The 27,626-nt window shown below is 40.8% G+C and overlaps 1 protein-coding gene and 2 pseudogenes across 5 annotated transcripts in view; 1 reads left to right on the top strand and 2 right to left on the bottom strand.

Annotated features, from left to right (window-relative positions):
- The window catches only part of Rimklb (ribosomal modification protein rimK like family member B), an 88,802-nt gene that overhangs the window by 20,212 nt on the left and 40,964 nt on the right, over positions 1-27,626 (top strand). The gene's annotated exons all lie outside the window — the stretch shown is intronic.
- Positions 1,753-2,521, bottom strand: LOC101603260 (annotated as a pseudogene).
- On the bottom strand, positions 11,480-13,720 carry LOC123455824 (annotated as a pseudogene).

Genomic DNA, 27,626 nt, shown 5'->3' with positions numbered 1-27,626 from the left:
CTTCCAGCCTCTGCAAACGAACTCCAGATGTGTGCGCCCCCTTGTGCATCTGGCTAACGTGGGACCTGGGGAACCGAGCCTTGAACCGGGGTCCTTAGGCTTCACAGGCAAGCGCTTAACCGCTAAGCCATCTCTCCAGCCCAGTATCCTACTTTTTAAAGATGCTCTTGGTAGCCCACCTGGTTCTATGGAAAGAAAGGGTCATTGTAAATACAGTGGGATTTTGGTTTTTGGAAATGGCCATGGGCAGTATGAAACAGTGGTTGGAAGTCGTTGCATTGAGTCCTGGTGGAGCCATGAGGATGAACTGTGGGTCACAGTGGAGATGCCAGAACTATGGGATAGCTGCCAAGGAGAGCTCCCAGCTTCGATGGAGTTGTTGTTGTTGTGTGTGTGTTGGGGGCGTGGGGGGGGCGGGTTGAGCAGCCCAGCTGGAGGGTCAGAATTGGAACTTCAGAGACTCATCACTGATTAGAGTTGTCAGACTTGGAGTTCAAAGAATTTGCTATTTGCTTTGTTTCTTCTAAAACTTGTATTGGTTCAATATGTCTTTACTATGCCTAATGCTATATTTTGCAGTGTTAATGTTTATTCTGTGTCATTGTGGTTTTTGGGGGGGGCAAGGGAGAGGGGTATTATGAGTCAGTTAACAGACCTTGGACTATGTGGATCTTTTTTTTTTTTTTGAGGTAGGGTCTCACTTTAGCCCAAGCTGACCTGGAATTCACTACAGAGTCTCAGGGTGGCCTCGAACTCACAGAGATCCTCCTACCTCTACCTCCCGAGTGCTGGGATTAAAGGTGGTGCTCAGATGGATTTGTTTTAAATCTGGAAATTTTTAATAAGCATCAAATGCACTATACATTAATAACTGCAATACTGAAATTGCAAAATTTTAAATATTTTTCTCAATAAAAAAAGTTTTTCTAGGCCAGGCGTGGTGGTGCACGCCTTTAGTCCCAGCACTCGGGAGGCAGAGGTAGGAGGATTGCGGTGAGTTTGAGGCCACCCTGAGACTACAGAGTGAATTCCAGGTCAGCCTGGGCCAAATGAGACCCTACCTTGAAAAACCAAAAAAAAAAAAAAAAAAAAAGTTTCTCTTTCTCCTGGGAAATGTGAAGACCCAACTCACATTACTGTGGCTAGTCAAGGTTTAATGCTAACATCTAAATAACTGTTTGCATTTCACATTAAGCTAGATCATGGACTGTGCCTATCTCTGAATTTAACAATAATTTCTTAAAACAATTACCAGAGGAATGTCAAATTTTTGAAGTGCAAACTCAAAAAGCTCTGTATTAGCATTTTTTAAAATTTGCTTTGGTGTACCTATCTTAAGATTATAGATGACTTTTCTTTGGAAAATCTTTGGAAAAATATTCCTGCACTAACTCTTGTTTCTTCTTTACTATAACTGAGTTGTTTGTAAGAAAGATCATCATCTTTGTGGTGGGTTTCCCAGTTGATAAAAATCTATCAAAACATAGTAATATAATTTATAAGGAAAAGAAGTCATTTTTCAAAGGTTGTATGATCAGGAAAGAATTAGCACTTCTTATTTGTACAAGCACAAACACTTAAAGGTAGTCACACTGTAGGTAAATCCATGTAAAATTCAACTGTTTTCTCTTCATTGAGCCAAGTACACTGGAGACCTGTGAGCTGTGTCGCAGCAGTTTGCCGGTCCAGTTTAAGAGTTCAAGGTCCTCTTGAATTTGGCCTGATGATGTCTATATCCCATATAAATGCAGTTCAAAAGACGGAGATGAGGGCAAACACCCCATACAGCAGAGCACATGGCTTTGCTACTAAAAGTTGCTGTCCTTCCATGGCTGGAGCAAACGTGAGAAGCTTGGAGGCTGAAAACTGTATTGTCCAGTTATCCCAGCAGTGAGAAGAACTCCTACCATTCCTTGCAAGAAATATTACTGCAAAGGTGGAAAGTAGGAACATCAGGAGAAGACAGTATCCCAGGACACTTGCCACATAGCCAAATGAAGCACTTGTCATACACATTAAATTTAATAAGCAAAACATTCCTGGACATACAATTGCACTGGTTCCATATACATAACCCAACTGGATTTTGCCAGCCAATAACAATGTGGCTCCTAAGGCCAGGCAAAACAGGTCGTGCCAAATCAGTCTTCATTCCTGAAGCTGCAATCTGCTACTTTTACTGGGTATAGCCCTGTTAGAGTTTGTGCCAGATGTGCTCAAAATTGATACCTGATGCTTCTTTCTAATAAAGGTGACTTATACTCAAAGTTGTTTCTGTAGAAGGCTGTGGTCTAGTTGGAGTGTAGGCCTGAGTTGGCTGGTAAATCTGCCCAGTGTATGGCTACAATGGCTACATCATATCTGGAGAGACAAATTGAACTTGCTGCGAGTAGTCATAGTCAGCATCCTGTTCGCTGTAGAGTTCCCCACTTCCTCCATAATCACAGGGCTGTTAAGATTAGTCATCAGTACTGTAGCTTGTTTGGTAGAAATCTGTGTTGAAGTTACCAAAGTCTGACATTGCACATGATCAGAGGCAGAGGTGGCTGATGTGACAGTGATTGTAGCACCAGCAGCCCCAAGCCTATGTGGATTTTTGAATAGTATTGATAAAAGTTTGAATTGAATTGAATTTGAATAGGATTGATAAAAGTTATGGGGACTTTTAAAGTTGGACTGAATGCATCACTTTTTTTTTTTTTTGCTTTTTCGAGGTAGGGTTTCACTGTAGCTCAGGCTGACCTGAAATTTACTATGTCTTTGATTGAGTTGCTTTTGTTTATTATCTCTCATTTCCTTCATCCATCCTTGAAGGGTTTTTTTTTTTTCATTTCTTCCAATTCATTGAGCCAACCTTTGATTTGCAATTTGAATTCTTTTTCCTTCAGCCACTCTTGAAGTTTCTGTTTGATTACTCTCCATCCATTTTCTTCCCATTCAACCAGCCTATTTTTTTTTTTTAATTTTTATTTATTTATTTGAGAGCGACAGACACAGAGAGAAAGACAGATAGAGGGAGAGAGAGAGAATGGGCGCGCCAGGGCTTCCAGCCTCTGCAAACGAACTCCAGACGCATGCGCCAGGGCTTCAAGCCTCTGTAAACGAACTCCAGACGCATGCGCGCCCTTGTGCATCTGGCTAACGTGGGACCTGGGGAACCGAGCCTCGAACCGGGGTCCTTAGGCTTCACAGGCAAGCGCTTAACCGCTAAGCCATCGCTCCAGCCCAGCCTATTTTTTTTAATGGTCTCATTATGTTTGTTTAAAATGCTTATTGAGGTTTCATTTTAATTGTTGGCTTCCATTGTGAGTCTAGTAATCTTGGTGGGGATCCCTTTGCTTAATGTCGCGTGTTATTTGCTTTGCATTGGGGTCTGCCCATCCTGTAGTCTGTGTGCGCGCCACCTCCCTGCACATCTGGCTGAGATCTTGGGACACCTAGTTTGCCTGTCTGGCTTTTTGGAATAAGATCCACTCCAAGCTTCTCCTGGGAGCCAAAACCAGCACTTAGTTGTCCCCTGCTTTAGCCCTTCTTCAGATCACTTTTTTGGGGGAGGGGAGGGGGAGGACCTTGCAAGGTGGAAGTGAGAAGTAAAATCGAAGTTGGTGGCTCCTTGCTGCTGCTCTTCCCCTGGCTTGTTCCCTCCCCTATAGCTGCAGTAGAATGGTGTCAAACCCAGTGCTCAGCCCTGCCTCACAGTGGCACCCAGCCCTGGTCACTGCTGACCTGCGGCTGCTTTATTTCTTCTGGGGAGCTACCCTAGAGTGGAGTCAAGCCCTGCTTGCAGCTGACTCAGCTCTGGTGTGCTGTCTCCCACTCATCTGCTCTAGAATGGGATCTAGCCCGTGTGCTCAACCCCGGCACTCCACCCCATCTCACAATGACCATTTTGGTTGTTGTTGTTGTTGTTTTTAAATCTTTTATTTATTTGAGAGAGAGAGAGACTGAGGAAGAGGCAGAGAGAAAGGGAGAATGGGCGTGCAAGGGTCTCCAGCCACTGCAAATGAACGCCAAATGCATGCACCCCCTTGTGCATCTGGTTTACATGGGTCCTGGGGAATTGAACTAGGGTCCTTAGTCTTCGCAGGCAAACACCTTAAGCACTAAGCCCTCGTTGTTGTTTTTGAGTCAGGGTTTCCATGTAGCTTGCATTGTCCTGGAACTTAACTCTGTAGTCCCAGACTAGCCTCAGATTTATGGAAATCCTTCTATTTCTGCCTCCTGAGTGCTGGGATTAAAGGTGTGCACCACCATGCCTGGATTCCCTGCTATTTTTTATTAAATATTTTAAAAATATTTATTTATTTGAGAGAGAAAGAGAATAGGCACACCAGGGCTAATTTTTTGAATCAGTAAGTTTATTGAAGTTACTTAGAGAGCACAGGAGAAGGGTTGTTACCTACAGGATGACCCAGTCTGCTGCGTCATGGAGAAGCCCACCCCAGCATCTTTTAGCCAGCTTGGCAAGAACTATGAAGCCTAGACTGGCCCTGAACTCACAGAGATCCTTCTACCTTAGCTGGAGTTAAAGGAGTGAGCCATTATACCAGCTAGAACTTCTTAGATCATTTTCTAGGCATGTTTATTTGCTTGGGTTTATGTGTGAATTTTTTCTTTTTCTCTCTGGCTGCTTTTGGATGCCTTAATATCCCAGATAGTCATTCCAGCTTGGCCACAAGGCATTAGGTGGTCCACTCTGGGGTCTCCCTTTAGCCCCAGGCAACTACTAGTTTGTAATTTCCTTGCAGTTTTCAGAAGCAGTGCTTTTTTTCTCTACTTGTAGAGCCTACTCGGATAAAACAGAAAACAGTGCTCCTGTAGTACCCAGACAGATTGGAGCATTGCAGATAAGATCTGTTAGTCTTCTAGTTCCAGGGATAACAATGGCCTGCCAAATTCTTCAGACCAAGACAGTGTCTCACTCAGAAATGGGGGGTGGGGGGTGGGGTTGTGTGTGTCTTATGTAGCTGAGGCTGTCCTTGAACTCCAGTCTTTCTGCCTTTACTTGTACAGAGATGAGGTGCTGAGGCTTCAATGAGGAAGTAGGGATTCACATCCAAAGGCTGAGCTCTGAGCACAGAAGGGCACTGCCTTGTATACCCTTAATTAGCTCTATACCTTTTAGTCCCTTTTGTTTCCCTTTTTAAAAAAATTATCTTTATTTATTTTTTTTAATTTTTATTAGCATTTTCCATGATTATAAAATATATCCCATGGTAATTCCCTCCCTCCCCCCCACACTTTCCCCTTTGAAATTCCATTCTCCATCATATTACCTCCCCATTACAATCATTGTAATTACATATATACAATATCAACCTATTAAGTACCCTCCTCCCTTCCTTTCTCTTCCATTTATGTCTCCTTTTTAACTTACTGGCCTCTGCTACTAAGTATTTTCATTCTCACACAGAAGCCCAGTCATCTGTAGCTAGGATCCACATATGAGAGAGAACATGTGGCACTTGGCTTTCTGGGCCTGGGTTACTTCACTTAGTATAATCCTTTCCAGGTCCATCCATTTTTCTGCAAATTTCATAACTTCATTTTTCTTTACCACTGAGTAGAACTCCATTGTATACATGTGCCACATCTTCATTATCCACTCATCAGTTGAGGGATATCTAGGCTGGTTCCATTTCCCAGCTATTATAAATTGAGCAGCAATAAACATGGTTGAGTACGTACTTCTAAGGAAATGAGATGATTCCTTCAGATATATGCCTAGGAGTGCTATAACTGGGTCATATGGTAGATCAATCTTTAGCTGTTTTAGGAACCTCCACACTGATTTCCACAATGGTTGGACCAGATTGCATTTGTTTCCCTTTGATAGTAACATATATTCTGACTGGATGTTTTATGTTACAGGGTTGCAACAGAGTTGCACATAGATACTGATTTTGTCACAATGTCTTCCACTTGATCTAGGAGAAAGAGAAAGAGAATTGGCACACCAGGCCTCTTGCCACTGCAAATGAATGCCAGTCAAATGCACTGCTTTGCACATCTGGCCTTAGGTGGTGCTGCAGTCAGGTGTATGTTGCTGGGATGAACTTCCAAACTAGATGCAGTTTATGGGACAAAGGGATTTATTTGAAGCTTGCAGATCCAGCAGATGTTTCACTGATGGCGGAAGAAGCTGGCTCCTTTCACAGGTCCAAGCTATATGCCAGCACCACAAGCAAACAAACACAAAAACAGGTAGCAAACAGCAGGAGCCCAGGCAGAGCTGGGCTTGTCTGAATACCTTTATTGAAGTCTGATCTACCCCACAGTGACCTTTCTCCAGACAGGGTGCTGGAAATCCAAGTTTTAATAAAACACCTTCATCTATTGAGGGACATATATTCAAACTACCACATGTAAGTACTATGAAGTCAAACCCAGGCAAGCAGGCTGTACAAGCCTTTAACCACCTATATATACATACACACACACACACACGCACACATATTATACATATATTACAATCACTAATAATATTTTATTGCCCTGTAATAGGCCTAAACACAATTTGGTCAGGATAATATCCATTCAAACACTGTACTTTCTAAGGTCCATGCACAGTAGACCTGTAGGAAATTGTCACTAAATCAAAACTCTCCTTTGTACAAGTTTAAATTTTTTAACTATCCTGGTTTAACCACTGAGATATCTCCCTACTGCAATTTATTTTTTTTAAAAAAAGACTTTCTTACTGTTTCCTTGCCTCTGGGACCTGTTGTAGTATAAAGACTAGTATGCTCACTTGCTAATTAAACCAGCATTTGTGCTTTATGTTCATCTTCCATTTCTGTTATTGCAGATGTTACTTTTGCTTTTTTTTTAAATTAGCGTTCTTATTTGTGTGTGTGTCTGTTTGGATGTATGCATGCTACATCACACATGTAGAAGTCAGAAGACCACATTGGGGTGTTGGTCCTTGCTCTCCTCCTTATTTAAGACCGGATTCCCTTGTAGCTTGCTGCTCTGAGTGCCAGAATTATCTGGCTCGCTAGCTGGGATCTTCCTGTCGGCGCACTGAGATTAGACACCTACACTGCTTGCGTCCAGCTTTACATGAGTGTGGGGGATCCAAACTCCACTTGGTAGCCTGAGGAGCAAGTACTTTGAACCACTAAGCCATCATCTCCCAGCCCTTTTTGTTTTCTTTTCCTTTCTTCTCTTTCTTTCAGTTTTTGTTTGCTTCTTTTTTTTTCCTTTTTAAAATAAGGACAGATTAAGTTTTATTAATTAATATCAATACAAGACAAAACACAAAATTGTATTAAATCTGGACTAAATGAGAAATTAGGATAGTTGAAAATTTTTAAATTTATGCAAAGGAGAGTTTTGATTTAGTGACTCTTTCCTACAGGTCTACTATGCATTGACCTTCTGAAAGCTAGACAGTATTCGAATTGGATGTTATCCTTACCAAATTGTGAGTGTTTAGACCTGACCTGACCATTACCAAAACCAGAAATTTAGAGATTTGAATAGGGCAGATGCAATAGGAACTTTCAAAGGTGTTTTGAAAATGAATATATTCATCTTGGGGATTCTTTTGACTAAGGAGTGAATTGAAGAATAACTAAGATTTTAGTTGGTGCATGTTGTGGTTTGAAGTGAAACGACCTCATAGTCTCATGTGTTTAAACACTTGGGCCTTCAGATGGTGGTGCTGTTTGGGAAGATTGTGGTACTTTAGAAGGTGGAGCCTTGCCTATTAAAGTCCTTCCACCAGAGCCTGTGCTGTCTTCAGCAATAGGGTGTTGCCGTTTAGTGCTAGTGGGTAACCAAGCACTTGCCAATGGCCTGCCTTGCTTAGGCCTCCTGGCCTTCCTTGACCATCAGATCACTGAGGTGGAGGCCAACCCAATCCTGGCCCTGGGATATGCTGGCAGCAGCCTATGGCTAATAGGTAAAGCTTTCTTTCTCCAGTCCTGCAGGGTGCTTCTACTTAGCCTTTCTCCCTGCCTGTCTTTCCCTCTGTTTGTCTCCATTTCTGTCTCCCTTTTTAAATGAATGTAGGTGTCATGTGCCACCCTGTGCATCTGGCTTTACATGGGTACTGGGAAATTGAACCTGGGTCCTTTGGTTTTAGAGGCAAGTGTCTTAACTCTAGCCTTACCTTCCCCCAACTTTTTTTTTTCTTTTTTTTTTTTTTTGTGTGTGTGTGGTAGGGTTTCACTGTAGCTCAGGCTGACCTGGAATTCACTATGTAGTCTCAGGGTGGCCTCAAACTCATGGCGATCCTCCTACCTCTGCCTCCCAAGTGCTAGGATTAAAGGTGTGTGCCACCATGCCCGGCTATCACTCCTTTTTTAAGAGAGTTGTATATTCTGGGCTAGAGAGATGGTTCAGTGGTTAAAGGCGATTGCTTGCAAAGCCTGAAGGCTTGAGTTCACTTCCCCAGTACCTACATAAAGCCAGCTGCTTGGAGTGGTGCATCGTTCTGGAGTTTGTGGCAGTAAGAGGTACTGGCATGCCCTTACTCAGTGTCTGTCTCTTTCTAAAATAAATAAATAATTTAAAAAGAGAGAGTTATGCCTTTTAATTAGCCAACCAAGAGGAAGGTTTCTTTGGTCCTGATTCATGTTTCATTAGTTTTGTGTGTCTTCCCCTCCCCTTTCTCCCTTATCCCAGCACCCCAGCCTCCTATTCTTTGTAGTTTGTCCCTCCACTAGCTTATCTGCTGTCCTCTCTTCTGACTTCCTTCTGCTTGTTCTCTCCACATGCTTCATTCTGGCTTCCTTCCCACTACTAGTGATGTGTGTTATAACTTGTAAACCTTGTAAATCTAACTATTCCATGTTAGGGTCTGCATATGAGAGAGAACATGCAGTGTTTGTCTTTCTGAGCCTAGGTACTCTCACTCAGTGTGATATTTTTTTCCAGTCCCAGCCATTTTCCTGAAGCTTTGTAATTTCACTTTATAGCTGAGTAAAACTCCATTGTGTATATGTACTAGATCTTTATCCATTCATAGTTGATGGGCCTCAGAATTGATTCTGTTTCTTAGCTACTGTGAATCAAGCAGCAACAAACATGGCTGAGCAAGTAAATATCTCTCTGCTAAAGAGTAGAATCCTTAGGGATACCCAGGAGTGATATAGCTGAGTCAAATGGTAGATGTAATTTTAGAATTTGAGGAATGTCCATACTGGTTTCCATAGTAGCTGGACAAGTTTGCACTCTCACCAGCAGTGGATGAGGGTTCCTCTTTCCCCACATTCTTGCCAGTATTTGTTTTCATTTGATTTTTAAAAAATATTTATTTTTTTATTTATTAGAGAGAGAGAGGGAAGGAGAGTGGGGAGCGCCAGGGCCTTTAGCCACTGCAAACGAACTATAGACACGTGCGTCTGGCTTATGTGGGTCCTGGAGAATCAAGTTGAAGTTCTTTGGCTTTGCAGGCAAGCACCTTAACCGCTAAGCCATCTCTCCAGGCCTCATTTGATTTTCTGATGATAACCATTCTGACCAGAGTGAGATGGAATCTCAAAGTAGTTTTAATTTCCATTTCCCTGATAGCTAAAGATGTTAAACATTTTTTTAGATGTTTATTGATCGTCTTATTATTTTTCTTTGAGAACTCCATGTTCAATTCCCTGCCCCATTTTTCAGTGGGTTGATATTTTTATTGCTGATTTTTATTTTTTTTGTATATTCTAGATACTAAACTCCTGTCCATTGTATAGCCGGTGAAGATTTTCTCTCATTCTGTAGGTAGTCTATTGACTTTGTTGATGGTTTGCTTAGCTGTACAATGGCATTTTTTAGTTTTATGACATCCCAGTGGTTGTATGTACTGGGAAATTTAATCAGTGCTGGCCGACTTTGCAAGCATGTTCCTTTAACTTGAACTGTTAAATTTGCTACTCCTAATAGAATTTCTTGTTTTAAACTAAAATTTTCTATTACTCTAATAAGTTGAAAATCAAATTTTTTTGTCATGTTAAAGGCAAACATTACTTATAACCTATAGTAGTTTTGCTTGATTATTTAGGGGCTTTATACATATGTGATACATAATTTATCTTACACAAAACAGTAACTCTATCATTGTATTTGTTAAACCTTTTAAAGTGACCCCATGGTTTTATATTTTAACCATGAAACTTTGTTTGAAGAGAAATGATAACTCAGATATTTAATTTCCACACATGATTTTTATAGATGTAATGTTATTGAATCTGAAAATTAGAGCCAGTTTTATTTTAAAAAAGGATTTTCGGCCAGGCGTGGTGGCACATGCCTTTAATCCTAGCACTTGGGTGGCAGAGGTAGGATCCTCCTGAGTTCAAGGCCAGCCTGAGACTACACAGTGAATTCCAGGTCACCCTGGACTAGAGTGAGACCCTACCTCAAAAAAACAAACAAACAAACAAAAAAAACCCACGATTTTCTAAGAAGAATCAATTTGTAATTTGTTTTTATATATTATAATGTTTTGTTTCTTTTATGTTTTCAGATTATGCATGTACTTTAAACACAGACATATCTTTACTTTCCTCCCAAATCACCCTACCCAGCTGGAACTCTAGTTTAAAATTTATATTTTTTAAAACTTATAGTACAATTCAAAACATGTTACAAGTAATAACTTATATTTATCCTGACTTCTAAAAATTTTTATTTAAGAATGCTGAATTTTACACAGATTCTCATGCACATTAACACACAAATTACTTGTAAGTACACTGCTACTTTGCCATCATGGCTAAGCATGCAAATTTTAACTCTATTGTGTATGAAGTACAAAATACCCTTTTATCTGTATTAACACACAATTAAAAATACTTGTAAGTATATTTGAGGTCCAGAGATTATATAGGTGGCAAAGGTTCTCAAGTAGAAGCTTCTGTAGTCAGCTCTGTAGACATCTTCAGCTTTAACTTTCATGAAAACAGGAGTCTACTGTCTCATAAATTCTGGAATAGCATTACTGTCTCACTGCCGTGGCATAACAGCTACAGGTAATCTCAGCTTCTCATTTTTAACAAACACTGACTAATTCTGTTTTCTACTCGTGACAATTAAGTTGTAGGGATATAAGTTCTCTTTCACTTTATTAGAGGTTTAATGAAAATGTAGAATGAAAATAGTAAAAGCAAAGTGGTCATTTAAACGATTAATGCTACTGCTCAGTGAACATCATATAAGTTAATGTAAAAGGTTATCAACATTCCAGTAAATAAAGTATATTCCTTTCTTCCAAAATGAACTTTAAAAAGTTTTTTATTTAGTTGGAGAGAGAATGGGCATGCCAGGGCTTTCACCCACTGCAAACAAACTTCAGACACGTGTGCTACTTGGTGCATCTGGCCTACATGGGTTCTGGGAAATCGAACCTGGTCCTCTGGCTTTGCAGGCAAGTGCCTTAACTACTAAGTCATCTCTCCAGCCCTTCCAAAATGAACTTTAAAGTAAAGGCCTATGAATCTTGAATTTCTTTGCTAGGGAGTTCTCTCCCCTCCCCAAAGATTTCCTTTCAGGATTGCTTTGGTGTTAAAGATCTCCAATTACAGATATAGTCATTTATATCTACACTCTGTAAAGATGATTTCCCCAGTGGTGGTGTTTGCCTAAGCCGTTTGAGTCTAGGGTGCAGCCCACAATTAGTAAGGTTCTCATAAACATTTGTTTATCCATTTTTTTTTATGGAATGTCGGGCAGATAGTGAATACAGCAGTTGGTTCGTGTGCATACAGTCCTGCAGAGAATGACCCTCTCTGTGAAGAGGTGAATAATGTGGTGACATAATATAAAGCACAGGACATGATTGGTCCAGTGATCTCCAAACTAAACTGATGTGTATCCAGAAAAAGTTTGTGTCTCTACATAAATGCTTCATGCCTTAAGCATTTGCGCTGTGGCATCTGGGAAAGCTACAGGAGATAAAAGGCTTGGTGGTAGTCATACCTGTGCACCCGAGGCTGCAACTAAACTTTTGCAATTGATCAAAAAGTTAAGTCTGTGTACTTTCATCAGCACAACAGACTTGGGCCTGTGATCCATCTGTATTTCATGTTTCTCTTTGTGTAGTTTGATAGAGATTATATCTGGCTTTATTTAATTTTTTTAAGAGAGACAGAGAGAATTGGCGCTCTAGGGCCTTAGCCACTGTAATCAAACTCCAGACACTTGTACCATGTGCAAACTTGTGTTGCCTCACCTTAGTGTGTCTGGCTTACGTGGGATCTGGAGAGTCGAACATGGGTCCTTAGACTGCAGGAAAGCGCCTTAACTGCTAAGCCATCTCTCCAGCACTATATCTGGCTTTTTAATTTTATCTTGCACAACATCCCTTCTAGCTAAAGCAAACTCTCATCCTCACCATTGACTGCTTGTTCTTCCTCATAGCCCAAGCTTGTTTCGTGTACTTTTTTTTTTTTTTCCTGGAAGCTTTCTTCTATTAAAGGCAGAGAAAATTTATTGCCTTCATTTTTCATAGCTTCCTTTAAACCTTAAGTTGTAGGTGGCAAGATTGCTGTGACTATATCACTTCCTGCTAATTCTGCTGCTCAGGACAGGACAGTAAACTGATATGTACAAACATAGAAATAGGGGCAGAGTTTTGTCTTATTACACAGAGATGTAAAGCTCAGAGGCCAGTCACTCATTAAAACTTATTGCAGGGTTTCATTATTTGACCAAGAGCTTGTCTTTCTAGTTGTGATCCTATCAGCTCCAAGGCAAGGAAACAGGGTGAAGCCAGTAAACAAGGCTCTGTTGGAAGGCACAACATAGTTCAGTGGAGTTGCGGGGTAACTTGGATTGCCCTGCAATGCTGAACAAGACCCTGAGCCTCTTCCCATGCTTTCAAATGATCTGCCCAGGCAAAGGGGTGAGAAGAGGTAAAAAGGAGTCGAGTTTTAATACTCCAGTCCACAGGTATTTCAGGACTTTCTAAAGACAGAACATCTGACTCAGTCAGTGGTTTGTGGCCATTACTTACTCATTTTTCCTACCACCACTGTCTTTTCATTTCTTTTTCCATGAAGTAAGGGCAATAGTCTGTGTTGTTGTTCTTAAGTAAAACTTGTATGGACACATCATGTGTTGGTAAAATCATTTTCCTTCTCCCTGCCGCCCCTTCAGTGGGATTGCTGGTATTCTTCCTTTGGTTGTGGCTTATGAGATATGAGAGCATCAGTCAGTCATTGTAAGTGGGGTTGGCCAGTTCCTCTGGACATTCCCTGCCACTCTGCAGCTCTTCTGCAAAATTCCCTGAGCCATGGTGGAGGTATTTTAAGCCTACTTTAGTGTTGTGCTCTCAGCAGGTTCTGGACTGCTGCTTTGGTGAGTTTTGAGTATCTTCAGTGTCTGTCTGTCTGTGACCCTGGTGCTCACTATTGAAGCAGCACTCTTTCTCATCTTGCCAGATCCTCTATGGTGTCACCTGGGCCTTAGCTAATGTTTGAGGTGTGGTTTATCTCTTAGGTTCTTGCTGCCTTCTGAGAAAGAAAGATGCTCCAAAGGAGACTGAGGTCAGCATAGGTTCAATGGGATAAGCATTATTTAGAGAGATTTTGATGGGTGTAGTCTTTCTTTTGTTTAAAGACTAATTGCAGCTTTTTGTTGGACTCCATGATCTTGGTCTCTGAAGGATTTTTACTTGGTTGCCAGTTCCACCTAAGGATTCTTTTCCACTGAGCGGATCTCTTAGCCAATCAGAGAGCCATTTTTTATCCACCGAGGCTGGGTGCCACTGTTGCACAGGTGTGTCCATCCTATACTGGGAGCTATAAACCAGAGCCAAATGTTTCAGGGGTAGGCTTCATTCCACCCTGTTCAGGGCCCTTCTAATCAGACAATCCCTGCATATACCTGTAGAGTGTTGTATCATGTAATCTGCTGTCCATGAAAAAATTTTCTGTGGAAAAAAATCCATTTTGAACATAGTAATGTATATATCTCCCCCACCCTTCCATTCCCCTTCCCTGAAAAACTTCCACTCCTATTATCTGACTTTTGAGGTGCCTGTCAGGTGCAACTCAAGGTGTTCCAGGTTAGGAACCACAGATGAGGGAGAACATGGGGTGTTGGTCTTTCTGTGCTTCTGTGGGATTGCTTAGTATTATCTGTTCCACCTCCATCCATTTTCCTACAGATTGCACTGCATCATGTTTCCTTACTGCTGAGTAGAATTCCATTGTGTATATGGACACATCTTCATTATCCAATCATCAGATGATGGGTGTCTGGGTACATTCCAGTTTTTAGCTGTTGTGAATTGAGCAGCTATAAACATGGGTGAGCAAGTAGCTATTCAGTGAAGAGTGGAGCCTTTAGGGTAGATGCCCAATAGAGGAATAGCCAGGTCAGTTGTCAGTCTATTTTTGTCTCTTTCAGGAGTTTCCATATTGATATTGATTTTCCATAGTGGTTGTACCACAACCTCACCAATGTTTATTGTCAGTTGAATTCTTTATTTCTTTTTGTTTGTTTGTTTTGTTTTTTTTGATTTTTGTTTTTCGAGGTAGGGTTTCACTCTGGCTCAGGCTGACCTAGAATTCACTATATAATCTCAGGGTGGCCTCAAACTCACAATGATCCTCTTACCTCTGTCTCCCCAGTGCTGGGCTTAAAGGTGTGCACCACCATGCCTGGCTGTCAGTTCATTTTTTAGTGATTGTCATTTTGACTGGGATAAGGTAGAATCTTATAGTTTTAATTTGCATTTTCCTGATGGTTAAAAATGTTGAACATTTTCTTAGGTGAGTATTAGCCATTTCTATTTCTTCCACTGAAAATTCCCTATTCAGTTCTCTACCCACTTTTTAAATGAATTTTTTGATTTTTTAAAATTGTTTAGTGTTTTTAGTTCTTTATGGATTTTAGATATTAAGCCTGTGTCAGTGGTATAGCTGGTGAAGATTTTCCCATTCTTTGGTAATCTTTTGACTCTGTTTATGATATGTTTGTCTGTAGAAAAGCTTTTAAACTTCATGAGATTTTACTGGTTGAGTGATTGTTTAATTGTCTGGGCTACTAGGGTGTTATTCAGGAAGTCTTTCCCACTCCTATATAGTGGAGAGTTCCCCTATTTTTTCTTCCAGGCAATTAAGAGTTTCAGGTCTTTAATCCACTTGGAGTTTATTTTTGTGCATTGTGAGAGGAGTGGCTGTAGTTTCATTTTTCTACATGTGCTTATCCAATTTGACCAACACCATTTGTTGAAGATGCTGTCCTTTCTCCAGTGAACACTGTTAGCTCCTTTTTCAAAGATCAAGTAGCTATGGTAGCTTAAATTAAGTCCTGGGTCTTCAGTTCTGCTCCATTGGCCCATATGGCTGGTTTTATGCCAATACTATGCTGTTTTGCTACTATGACTTTGTAGTATAGCTTTAGTTCAGGTATGGTGATAACCTCCAGAGATGTTTGTTTTATTGAGGATATTTTTTTCAATATCCAAGACCGTCGGCCATTCCCTATAAATTTTGAGGTAATTTTTTCTATATCTGTGAAGAATGATAGCATCCCCCTAATACCAAAACCAGACAGGTGCATCAGGAAAAGAAACCTGTAGACCTCTATCCCTGATGAACTTGGATGCAAAGATCCTGAACAAAATCCCCGCAAACAGAATTTAACAACACAGCAAAAGCATTATCCACCTTGATCAACCCGGCTTCATCCCAGGGAGGCGGGGATGATTCAACACATGGAAATCGATTAACATAATATACCACATAAATAAGCTTAAACATAAAAACCACATGATCATTTCAATAGATGCAGAGAATGCCTTTGACAAAATACAACACCACTTCATGATCAAAACACTGGAGAGACTAGTCATAGAAGGTTTATATCTCAACATAATAGAGGCTATATACAAAGCACCTAAAGCCCAAATCCTTCTTGAGGAAAGGAGTTCCCACTACAGTAGGGGAACAAGGCAGGCGTGCCCACTTTCACCACTGCTCTTCAACATAGTACTGGAAATCCTAGCCCAAGTAGTAAGGAAGGAGAAAGATAGAAACGGCATACAAACTAGTCCTCTTTGCAGATGATATGTTCCTATACATAAGTGACCCAAAAGACTCCACCATAAACCTTGTAAAGGTGATAAATTCCTTCAGCAAAGTGGCAGGATGCAAAATCAACACACATCAGTCGCCTTTCTACATACAAAAGAAAATATACGGAGACAGAAATCAACAAGGCTGTCCTGTCTTTAATAGCCACACACAAAAAAATTAAATACCTTGGAATAACACTAACCAAGGATGTGAAAGACCTATATACTGAAACATAAAAGCATTCAAGAAACAAATTGAGGAGGACCTGATAAGATGGAAAGACCTTCCATGTTGCTCAATAGGTAGAATTAATATTGTGAAAATGGCAATTCTACCAAAAGCAATATACAGATTCAATGCAGTACCAATAAAAAAAATTTTTATTACCAGTGACCTAAACATTTCTCCACTCATCGTCTATGTAGCTCTTTTTCATCATTATCTTAGAGATTACTATTTTATGGGGGAAGAAAATGAAAGGTGCATATGTTATTTAATTTCCAGATCACATTAAGATCTAGTACTATATGACAAAGAAGTATACTCTCTTATTTCTAGTATTAAGTCTTTTATGCATCACAAATTAAACAAGCCAGCTAAGTTTAGGTCTGGAGAGGAAAATGGATGAAGAAACAATTTTTATACTAATAACAGCACATTCCTAGGCAATTAACTTGTCTCACAAGAGTAATTGATAACTACTAATAATTATTTATTACTTACTTTGTGCTAATTATTTAGTAAGTCTTCTTTGTGCATCTCTGTCATCTTCCTCAAAGCTCAGGGACAGGACTTTATCCTAATGCTCAGCTACTTTAAAGTAGATGCTCAGCAGGGCTTTTTTTTTTTTTTTAAGGCAGGGTCTTACTTGTCCAGGATGACCTGGACCTCATTCTGTATTCAAGGCTGGCCTTGCACTCTTCTCTTCTCACAGCTCCCCAGTGCTGGGATAAAGTGTCATACACATCAGGCACAGCAAATGTTTTTGAATGAAAAAAAAAAAATCCTGAAAATGGAATAACAATATTATGAACATCTTATCTTTTTGTTTATAAATTTTATTATTTTTTCTGTTAGTGTTTATTTTGCTAAGTATAGAAAAACCTAAAGAATATAATCAAAATTGCAGAGCTTGAAAGTGAACATTTGCAAAATTTAATGAGACAGATTGAATTCTTTATTTTATTTTAATTTTTTTTTTTCTACTAGGGTTGGGTCTCATTCCAGCCCAGGCAGACTTGGAACTAACTCTGTAGTCCCAGACTGGCCTCAAACTCACAGTGATCTTCCTACCCTTGCAGGCTTCCCAATTTCTGGGATTAAAGATATACACCACCACACCCTACTTTAATTGCCTTTTTAAGTGGTTATAATTATCTTCTAGTACCTTCCTTCTCCCCTTCCCTCCCCCCACCCAAGTGGGGTCTTACTCTAGCTCAGGCTGACCTGGAATTCACTATGTAATCTCAGGCTGGCCTCAAACTCTTGGTAATCCTCCTACCTATGCCTCCCAAGTGCTGGGATTAAAGGCGTGTACCACCACGCCCGGCCTCTTTTTCCCCTTCCAAATCTACCCTCAAATGAATCCCTTCTTCTTTCCAAATAATCTCTCTTCTATATTGATGCCACCATTTTTTTCCCTTCTATTATGCAGGTCTTTTGGTTCTTGCAAGTCTGTGGGCTCTTCTCTGAGATGGTCTCAGACCCAATAAGCAGCATAGCTCTTTCTAGCATCATGACAGCTATTCAACCGGAACGAGGCTTCCAGCTAAGCTCCTGCCTGATTTCTCAGTATCTTGTAGCCCAACCTCTTTCTGTTTGTTTTTATTTTCTTATTTGTTTATTTTTTCATCCCCCTCCTTTCCCCTCAAGGGCCAGGGCCAATTTCCATACTCCTTGGTGGAAGTGCCCAGTGGCTCTGGGCAGCTGTGTGGGGCCAGAAAGTGGGGCATATGTCACATAGCCCAGGGGAGAAGGCTGTGGTGTCTCCCCAAGAAGGCCTGTGGGCAGGGTCTTAGGCCAGGCAAGACTGCCTCCTCCCTCTCAGACCTGGCTCTCTTGGTCTGTCGCTGGGGCACAGCCAGTGGGGCCAGGTTGCTTGCCAGTGCCTTGGAGACCAGTTCCAGCTCCTCTCTGTTACTCTGTTTTTATTTTTTAAGATAGGGTGTCTAGTCTATGCTGGCCCTGAAGTCACTATGTATCTGTGGATGACTTTGAACCTCTAATCCTCTACTTAAACCTCTTTAATGCTGGAATTATTGGCATGTGCTACCACATCTGATTTTATATGATTCTGGTGATCAAACTCAGGATTTTCATGCTAGGCAAGCAATTTACTAACTGAGCTATATCCCTAGTCCCTGAATTGCCTTATTTTATTATCATCAAGTTTCTCTGCATTTGATGCATCTTATTTATTATGTCAAATTTGGGATGCAATTGTAACCTTGACCTCAGATTTTCATTATTTTAAAGTATTTTAAAAAAGAATCTGGTCAGGATGCACCAAGTGGCACATGAGTTTGGAGTTAATTTGCAATGGCAGGAGGCACCGGCTTGCCTATACTCTTCCCTCTTTCTCTCTCTCTGCCTTTCTCTCTGTATCTCAAAAAAAAATTATTTTTAAAGAATCTGATCAGGTAGGTTTATAACAGAGCAACCACATTGTGATTGCCTGTCTGCTTCCTGTTTATTTTCTTCCTTGGCTCCTTTCTCTTTAATCTCTCTACTTATTTAATTTGGTTTTCTCTATTTATTTGTAAGGATAGAGAAAAGAGAGAATTGGGCATACTGGTACCTCCTGCTGCTGCAAACAAACTCCAGATGCATGTGCCACTCTGTGCATCTGGCTTTATGTGGGTACTGGGAACTAAACCTGGCTCCTTAGACTTTGCAAGCAAGTACCTCAACTGCTGAGCCATCTCTCCAGCCCGATTTTTGTTTTTTTGCACTCTAGCCCAGGATGACATGGAATTCACTATGTAGTCTCCAGCTGGCCTCAAACTCACAATGATCCTCCTACCTCTGCCTCTCAAGTGCTGGAATTAAAGGTGTGTGCCACCACACTAGGCCAATCTCTGTCTTTTTTAAAAAAATTTGTTAACAACTTCCATGATTATAAAAAATACCCCATGGTGATACCCTCCCTCCCCCCACTTACCCCTTTGAAACTCCATTCTCCACCATACCCCCTCCCCATCTCAATCAGTCTCTCTTTTACTTTTGCTGTCATGATCTTTTCCTCCTATTATGATGGTCTTATGCAGGTAGTGTCAGGCACTGTGAGGTCATGGTTATCCAGGCCATTTTGTGTCTGGAGGGAGCACGTTGTGTGGAGTCCTCCTGTTCCTTTGGCTCTTACATTCTTTCCGATCTGTCTTTAGACACAAGACTGTCACTTCAGTGTGGCATTGTTCATTCAGTGATTATGACTGATGGAGTATAAGTGCCCTTTCATTTGTTTCTTTCTTTGTCACTGATAAAAGGATATGGGAAAGGAATTCTGTTGGTTTCCTGTCATACCCAAGAAAGCATACCTTTTTACGAGCCAGCAGTTAAATGCAGTAAAAGACTTGGAAACATTAAGAAATTGAAGGGAAAAGGATTGCTGAGGAAATGAAAGAAGAGTAAGTAAGCAAGGAAACAAAATATATGTTGTTAGGTAGTAGCTATTTTCTGACATTATAAGCATGTTTCATCTTTTCTCTCTCTCTCTCTCTCTCTCTCTCTCTCTCTCTCTCTCTCTCTCTCTCTTTTATTTATTTATTTAATTTTGAGGAACTGTCTCGCTCTAACCAAATTCACTATGTAGTCCCAGGCTTCCTTGAACTCACAGTGATTCCTACCCCTGCCTCTTGAGTGCTGGATTAAAGTTATGTGTCATGACCCTGGCATTTTTCAACTTTTTTATAGATACTGTCCATGAATATATACAATATAACATGATCACACTCCGCTTCAACTACATTCTCTTTACCTCTTTCAAATCATCCCTCCACTGAATCCCTTCTTTCCAGCTAGTCTCTCTTCTATTTTGATGTTCTCAATTTCCCCTTTTATGCTGGTCTTGTGTAGATAGCATCAGCTACTGTGAGGTCTTGAATATCAAGGCCACTGTGTGTCTAGAAGACTGTATTGTAAGCACTCCTCCCCCTCCTTTGGTTCTTGAATTCTTTTCACTGCCTTTTCTGCCAGGGTTCCTAATCCTTGGCAGGTGTGGTAGAGTTGTCTCATTTAGTGATGTCACTGCTCACCACTGTGGTGACTTTTCAGTCACCTCAGTAATCGTTGTTATCTTAAAAGAGAAGCTTCTCTAACTGAAAATGAGCGTCTCATTAATACATGGGCACAATAATGGGCATATTTAGAGGAGAGTTTGATGGGATAATAGATTCCTTTTTCCAGACAGACAACAGTAGTAGTTTCTCCTCTAGGGCTTATGACCCCTAGGCTTTGCATTAGGTTTTCAGTATCAAGATTTTTTTTTTTCCTATTTCAGTGAACTATAAAGGGGTTACATTAAATCTATAGATTGCTTTTGGTAAGGTAAACATTTTCCCAATGTTGATTCTTCCAATCTATGAATATGAGATATCTTTCTATTTCCTGCTATCTTCTGCAGTTTCTCTCTTGAGTGTTTTAAAGTTTTATGTAGAGAGAGTTTTGTGTAGTGAAGACTTCCATTGTTAGATTTATTCCAAGGTACATTATTTTATATTGTGAAGGCAATTGTAAATAGGTATGTTTCTCTGATTTTATCCTTAGCAAGTTTGTTTGTGGTACTTAGGAAGGTTACTGATTTCTGTGTGTTGATTTTGAATGCTGCTACTTTGCTGAAAGAATTTATCAGCTCTACCATTTTCCTGGTCAAATCTTTAGGGTCCCTTATACACAGAATTATATCATCTGCAAATAATGATAATTTTGCCTTTCTTTTCAGTTTCTATCCCTCGTATTTGTGCCTCTTTTTTTTTTTACTGCATTAGCTAAGACTTCTAATACTATGTTACATAAAAGTGTGGCAAGTGGACACCCCATCTTATTACTGATTTTAATGGAAATGCTTTGAGTTTTTCCTTGTTTAGTATTATGTTGGCTGTAGGTTTATCATAAATAGTCTTTATTATGTTGGGATATGTTCCTTCTATTCCAAGTTTCTTTAGGACTTTAATCATGAAGGAAGGTTGGATTTTGTCAAGTGCTTTTTCAAAACCTGTTGAGATAATCATGTAATTTGTATCCTTCAGTTCATTTATATTGTGTATTATATTTATTGATTTGTGTATCTTGAAATATACCTGCATCTCTAGAATAAATCCCACTTGATCAGGGTAAATGATCTTTTTGATGTGTTCCGTAAACTGTTTGCTGGCATTTTGTTAACAGTTTCTTCATCTATGTTCAGGTGAGAGATTGGTCTGTAATTTTCTTTTTTTTATTCTTTCTTTTTTTTCTTTTTTTTTTTTTTGGTTTTTCGAGGTAGGGTCTCATTCTAGCCCAGGCTGACCTGGAATTCATTATGGAGTCTCAGGGTGGCCTTGAACTCACAGTGTTCCTCCTACCTCTGCCTCCCAAGTGCTGGGATTAAATGCGTGCGCCACCACGCCCGGCTCTTTTTTTAATTCTTTTTCTGGTTTTGGTATTATGGTAATGCTGGCTTTGTAAAAGGAGTGTGGTAGTATTCCATTTTTTTTTTATGGAAAAGTTTTAGAAGCATTGGTGTTTTTTTGATGGTCTGAATTCATCAGTGAATCCAACTAAGCCTGGACTTGCCTTAGTTGGGAGAATTTTTTATAACTACTTTGATATTGTTACTTGTTATAGGTCTATCTAAATGGTTTATCTCATCATGTTTTAATTTAGGTAGGTCATATGTTTCAGTTACCTTCACATGACTGAAAAGTGTTTATTTCGGGCTTATAGAATCCAAGGGAAGCTCCATCAGGGACAGAAGAACCTGATCACTCCATTATGCATCAACATAGCAGAGAGAGAGAAAAAAACAAACAGCAGCAAGCACCAACCGCCACAGCTAGAGGTCAGACAGTCTCTTAACATACCTTAGGACTAGACTCAAAGATCTGCTTCCAGACAGCTGGAGACTCAGGATGCAAGCTCAGTGTTCACCAAAAATGCCTGAGTCTATCAGGCCATACATTCAAATCACCACATTCCTCCCCTGGTCACCACAGAATCATGACCATTTCACAATACAAATTGTATTCACACCAACTGCAACACTGTTCAAAAGTCCCAAGTTTCGTCTGAGATTTAAGACCATCTCTTAACTGTGAGTCTTGTAAAATCCAAACATTAGTTCTATATTTCTAACACATAATGGCACAGAGTAAATATTTCCATTTCAAAAAGGCATAACAAGGAGAGACTAGACCGATGCCAAATCAGTAACCAGTAGGCAAACATCCAGCATCTCCAGTTCAAGTCTGACAGCCACAACCAGTGACAAGTCTCGGGATTCCTACTCCACCTCTTCTGCTGGGAGCCACTCCACAATCCTGCTATATCCTAAACATCTTCAGGTCCACTCTGCAAACCACGGGCTATTTTCACAACATCATACAATGGCCTATTTGGCCTCCAGTACAAGGATTTATCTCTGATTCCCATGGTCTCATTAGTGACTGGGACAAATTCATCATATAGTGACCTTACGTGGCCTCTATACAAGGACTTATCCCTGCTCAAATTGTGTGCAGTTCATGTCCCATACCTCCTTGCATTTTTCATGCTTTCAGAAACTGCACCAAGTGTGCAGCATAGCCAGATTTGTAAATCCAAGGGGGCTAAACATTGAACTTCAAACACAGGTTACTCTACCTATTTGGGGTAGTATCACACTCTAGCCTAGGCTGACTTAGCAATCACTTGAGGCTGGCCTCAAGCAGCAATCCTTTTACCTCTGCCTCCCAAGTTCTGGGACTGAAGGTATGTACACCATGCCCATCCGCTGTATTTTTTTTTTTTCTGTGATGAGCCAAGTATCCATACATTTCTTATATCTCTCTGTTCAAGTTGCAAATTCAACCGTCATTAAAAAAAAAAAAAGCTTGAGTCTATGGTGCCATACATTCAAACCATCAGAATCATATATATCTAGAAATTCATCCATTTTCTATTTCCAAATTTAGTGGAGTAAATGTTTCTAAAGTATGTCCTTATGATTTTCTGAATTTCATTGGTATTGGTTGTAATGGTGACCTTTTTCTTTCTTTCTTTTCTTTTTTATTAAGGATATTCTTTGTATGGACACATCATGTGTTGGTGCCATCATTTCCCTCCTCCCTGCTCCTTAATCCACTGAGGGCATACTTGAGTGGGGTTGCTATTATTCCCCATGAGGTTGTGGTTTATGCATTGTGAGAACTGAAGTCACTCATTGGTGGGGAAGATGGGGAAATGCTTCTGGGTATGCCCTTCCAATGATGTGTGACTCTTACAATCTTCCCATCCCCTCTTCCACAAAATTTCCTGAGCCGTGGTGGATATGTTTTAAGACTGCTTCAGTGTTGAGCTCTCAGGAGTTGTTTTTTGTTTTAAGGTTTTATTTTTATTTATTAGAGAGAGAGAGAGAGGGAATAAATGGGGTCACCAGGGCCTCTAGCCACTGCAAATGAACTCCAGATGCATGTGCTACCATGTGCATCTGGCTTACATGGGACCTGGAGAATTGAACACAAATCCATTGGCTTTGCAGGCAAATGCCTTAACTGCTAAACCATCTCCCCAGCCCTCAGGAGTTTCTTGACTTCTGCTTTGGTTTGTGTTGAGTGTCCTCAGTATCTGTCTCCATCACCCTGGGGCAGGTTGTCAGGTTCCCATGGAGGCAACATTCTTGTTCATCTCACCAAGTTCTCTGTGATTTCACCTAGGCCTTGGCTGAAGTGCAAAGTGTTGTTTATCTCATCAGGTCTCTCTGCCTTCTGAAAAGGAAAAACAGATTCTCCCAACGGAGAATGAAGTCAGCATAGTTAATGGGATAAGCATTGTTAATTTAGAGAGGTTTTGATGAATTTAGCCCCTCTTTTGGCCAAAGAGTAGTGGAAGCTTGCCATTGGAGACCATAATCTTGGTTCCATGGGATTCTGACCTAGTTCCCACTTCAGCCGTGGGTTTCTTCCCACTGAGCAGATCTTAGCCAGTCAGAAAGCTATTGGTTACCCATCAAAGATGTGTGCTGCCATTGCACAGGTATATAAATCTGTCATGCTGTTTGCTTTTGAGTAGTTGTGACCCCTACTTGCTCACACGGTTGTTGGCCACTTTCCTCCAGTAGCTCTTATAGCACTTTCCAGCACTAAATGGGATAACCATCAGGGGATTGGCTGCCTTCCAGATGCAGGGTCACTTGGTGTTCTGTGTTGGCAACATGTGGTTTCTTCAACAATAGGGTCTTACCTTTTGCTTCGGGTGGGTAATCAAGTGTCTTGACAGAAGCCTGTCTTGTTTTGGAGACCTTGTAGCTCTCTGATATCAATATGGGTAGCAGCCGATTTCTGGTATTGGGGGTTACAGGCCAGAGCCAAATATTTTAAGGTTAGGTTTCATCCCATCCTCTCCAGGGCCCTTATCAGATGCTTTCCCCCCATACTCCTATTGCAGTGATTTTGGTATAGAGGTAATGTGGGTTTTATTTGTATACAAACAGTACCTTCACTTGCCATTTACAAGTTTAGTTCTTAAAATTTTTTACGCTAAAAATAAAAAGGAACAAAGATTTCTCTGCTACCTTATTGCTAGTCTAAGAATAGCTTATCATTGGATGGAGCCATTCATTTTATTTCAGTTTTGGAAGCTATGTCAAAGATAAGAGCAACATTTATTAAGAGTCCTCAAGTGATTAGTAGCACATAAAGCACTCTTTTTTTTAAGCTTTCTTTTTTTAATTTTTATTTATTTATTTATTTATTTGAGAGCGACAGACACAGAGAGAAAGACAGATAGAGGGAGAGAGAGAATGGGCACGCCAGGGCTTCCAGCCTCTGCAAACGAAATCCAGATGCGTGCGCCCCCTTGTGCATCTGGCTAACGTGGGACCTGGGGAACCGAGCCTCGAACCGGGGTCCTTAGGCTTCACAGGCAAGCGCTTAACCGCTAAGCCATCTCTCCAGCCCACATAAAGCACTCTTTAGAGATGTGACTTTGTCTCTTTTTTTGTTGTTGTTTATTTTTTATTTATTTGAGAGCACAAGACAGACAGAAAGAAGGAGAGAGAGAGAATGAGAACGGGCACGTCAGAGCCTCCAGCCACTGCAAACGAACTCCAGACACATGTGCCACCTTGTACCTATGGCTAACGTGGCTCCTGGGGAGTTGAACCTCGAACCGGGATCCTTACGCTTCATAGGCAAGCGCTTAACTGCTAAGCCATCTCTCCAGCTCGTGACTTTGTCTCTTTAGCTCACATTCATTTCTCCAGTCTTTGGATTTTACCTTCTGTTTTCCTAAAATAAAAGAAAATGTATTTGTTTCTGTTACAGGAGGCAATGAGCTTTCTACCATCCAAACTGGCATCCATATTTAGAGTATTTTGCAGATCAGAGTTCTTTTATGGTGGGTGATAGCAGATAGACACTTTGTACTGGTAGTCTTGATGGAATGGAACAGTCCCTTTGCTCTCTTTATCTTCTTTGTTGTTGTTGGGCGTGGTGGCTCACGCCTTTAATCCCAGCTCTTGGGAGGTAGAGGTAGGAGGATCACCTTGAATTCAAGGCTACCCTGAAACTATATAGTGAATTCCAGCTCAGCCTGGACTAGAGTGACCCTACCTTAAAAGAGAGAGAGAGAGAGAGAGAAGAGAGAGAGAGAAGAGAGAGAGAGAGAGATTAAAGATTAACACAGAGCAGTAACTACAAGCCTGAGGGGATGGTTACAGTAGAGACATCTGATGTTAGTCTTGCCCAGAGGTCAAGGTGGCCTGGCACTCCACAGGAGCTTCCTCTGGTGTTTGGTGTAGTCTTGCCCTTATCTGGAGCTCACTCTGCCCATTCTGCTTTTGTAAATTGTGTTTGCTTGCTCTTGCAAAAGATAATTGGGAGGGGGATGACTGAAGTGTGAAGGGTAGATCATTGTAAAGGAATGTGGATTTTGCCTTTACTCACTGTGAAAGTAGGATGTGGCTGCTCTCATCCTTGCTGCGAGGGGCAGTTGCCCGCTGGTTTTTAAAAAAACTAACCTTTTTAATTTTTATTCAGGTGGTCTTCTGTTCATTTCTGGTCTAGGGCTTGCTACAATTGAGCAAGGTTGAATTTAAAAGTAATGAAGTAATGTGTTTGGCAGAGGAAATCTCAAGACATAAAAACATTGAGACTGTGGCTTTTTTTTCTGCTCTGATTCATATCTACAATGAATGTAAGAGAAAAACACAGCAAACATATGAGAACTATGAAGTTTGACACACAAGTAAGTGTAAGCAAATTTCATGTCCCATGGCCAGGGATAGCAGCTTTGGCTGTAATTGTTAAAGAGGTTATCACCATTAAAGATAAGCCAAATGCTTTTCACTAGGACAATAGGCAATATGTCCAGAGGGCAAGATCTAACTAGTAAGATTGTGAATTAATTTGAAAGAAAAGGCCTAGAGGAAGAATACTAAAGGAGGTCTGTGCTTCTAAGGCCAGCAGACAGAGAAGGCTGTTACAACTGTAGTCGAAGGCCAGAGCTAATCCTGGTCTGGCAGCAGAACTTGGCAGCATCATCCACATGGTACTGATTTTGGCAGAATGAAAAATGCAAGATGTTGGAGCATTGCACCACAGTTCCAAAGAGCCACTGCAATGTGAGGCAGTGTTGGAATCCTTGTAAGTAGGCCCTATGAGTCCACTGTGTAAAGTTGTAAAGATGAACCGTAGTTGCAATGGAGAACCCAGGATTTTAGAGTTTCCAGAACTATGGGATGGTTGCTAAGAAAAGCTGTGAGTTGGGGCAGATCAAACTCAAGAGAGGGTACAGGCAGCCCAGATGGGGGTTGAAGGACTCAGGAACCAGTTGGACGCCATGACAGGCTTCAGAGTCCTCAGTAGGCCCAAGTTTCTCAGATGGACGCCATGACAGGCTTCACAGTCCTCAGTAGGCCCAAGTTTCTGTTTTGCGGCAAGATCTAAAGGTAGGCTTAACAGTTAAACTGATTATCCCATACATTCCTGAAGTCATGAGACATTCCCTGGTCATTAGATAAGCTCAAATCCCCTAGCTCCAGCCTGCCAACTTTGCCCGCCAAAATCCTAAGCCAACCAGAAGAGTACACTGTTTAAATCAACTAATCATGTACCCATTCCCTTCTTCTATGTTCAAATCCATGTACCTATCCCCTTTTTCTATGTTCAAATCCCTATAAAAACCCTACCCTCCCACTACTTGGGGCTCTTGTATGGATCCACTGCGTGGGTGAAGTCAAGAGACCAAGCTTAAGCCGAATTAAAGCTCCTTGCCCTTGCATACATGTTTGGTTCTCCTTGGTGGTCACTTGGGGTTCCGAGAACTGGGCATAATGGAGGTGTGGAACTACCCAAGCCTTTTGAAGCCCAGAGGATTTCATAAGGGCTCACAGGTGCTAGACATGGAGCTGTAGAATTTGATATCTATTCAGCTGGG

The sequence above is a fragment of the Jaculus jaculus genome, chromosome 18 (genome assembly GCF_020740685.1).
Source record: "Jaculus jaculus isolate mJacJac1 chromosome 18, mJacJac1.mat.Y.cur, whole genome shotgun sequence".
NCBI lineage: Eukaryota > Metazoa > Chordata > Mammalia > Rodentia > Dipodidae > Jaculus > Jaculus jaculus.
Note: the sequence above shows the minus strand (reverse complement) of the source record. Positions and strands in the feature narration are given on the sequence as shown.